Below are 1,741 nucleotides of genomic sequence, written 5' to 3' on the forward strand. Positions count from 1 at the left end.
AAGTATTTTTGGCACTCTATTGAATACTTTGCTTACGACTTCTCAACTGATTTTTAAAATCACCAAAATTAGAGAGCTTGATTACATAAATTCAATACTACTACAGGAAACTTAGGTTGATCTACGAAGTAGTCCTTCAACAGATTAAGCATTTCTAAACAGCAGTTGATAAAGCAGCAAAGAGAAAGATGTACTGCCATGCTGAAATGTTTCAGTGTATTTAACATAAGCTTCAGAACAGATTTTAATTCATTTAACTCTGGCTGAGTGACTACAAATTGAGAATTCTCAAAATCACAACGTCTGTGCCAATTGGTAGAATATCACATCTTGTTTGGACTCCTGGGGTATCCTAATTTTGAAGCCTGATGAAGGAACGTTAACGCTTATTGCAGGGTCCCTCAAATCAATGATTGTTCCCAGAATTCATATCAGATACCAAAGGCAACTGGGGCAACCTTAGAGTTTGTCATTTAAAAAACAGATTTAGCTTTATCAGACACAATTTTCCCAAGAAGCCCACCTTCAGAAAATGTCAGTGCATTCACCTGAAGAACCACGTTAACTTCATGAAAGATCTGCATTTTTATGTTTTCCGTGTAGAAGGGAAATGACCTAGTATCTGTCATCCCCTCTATATACTGTTGCTAAAATTGGTTTGGAACAACATTCCCTGATAACTGAATGTGGCAGTCACTTTCCCAAGTCTCATTAGCGAGGTTGATGAGGGCCCATGATGTATTCATGAGCTGATGCTAAGTGCATCTTTTCAACTAAGAAGGTGAAACTTGCTATAGCAACTGCCCCAGCTTAGGTAGCACATATGTAAAAGGAACTTTCATTACCCCTGGTCCCCTCTTGAAGCTGACAAGAGTGATGTTCAGTGTTACCTGCCTTCACATAGGTGCCAACAAAGCTGTTCAGTATTCTTCTTGGTCAAGAATCAAAAGAGTTTTGAGATAATGCTTTATGAAGCCAATCACTACTAACTGGAGATGTCAGAAATCTTGATACCAGTAAGATGGGGGTGGAAGAACTATTCTCTGAATATGAATACCTTAAGCTTTAAACAGCAAACTGCCTGAGCCTGGAAAGGTGTGTGAGACTACTGAAGGATGCATTTTCTTATGGAACAAGGCAGGTTAAAATTCGGGTTGATTGTCTGTGATGCTGGCAAAGTCTCTGCTATAAATATTCAAAACAGAAAAGAGCAAGGCACTTGGACACAATGAAGAACAGGTAAATTATACAAATACCCACACTTAATTCTCAAACGTTTCAAGGATGAAGAATTAGCTCATGTAATATTGAAGCCAAGGTCATGGAATACCTTTAGCTAGAATAGTTTGTGATGTGCCAACAAGATCATAATTCAGTATCATAATTAGTATCTCTTTGCAGAATAAATATTTGTCCCGCTCACTTTAGTCCAGAGTGAGGAAGTGCTTGGTACCACCAGAATAGTCCTGTTGAAAACTGGTCATCCCTCTGCATCAAAAACAGACTTTAATTACTGTTTTAAGCCTATCTGCTAGCCACTCCTCATCTCTTAAATTAAATTGTTCAGTGAGACTCCATTGAGCTCTAATGAAGAAGGTGACATTTTCCAAGGAGTGGCAAGGGTTTGATTCAACTGTGCCCTTTCCATACCTTTGGTTTAAGAGCTATAATCTATAATAATATTTATGATCAGTCTAGAGTTTTTAATGAATACACTATTTATAAGGAAAGCATGTTTTGG

This window comes from Otolemur garnettii, unplaced genomic scaffold (genome assembly GCF_000181295.1).
Source record: "Otolemur garnettii isolate 467f Iridium unplaced genomic scaffold, OtoGar3 scaffold00031, whole genome shotgun sequence".
Lineage (NCBI taxonomy): Eukaryota > Metazoa > Chordata > Mammalia > Primates > Galagidae > Otolemur > Otolemur garnettii.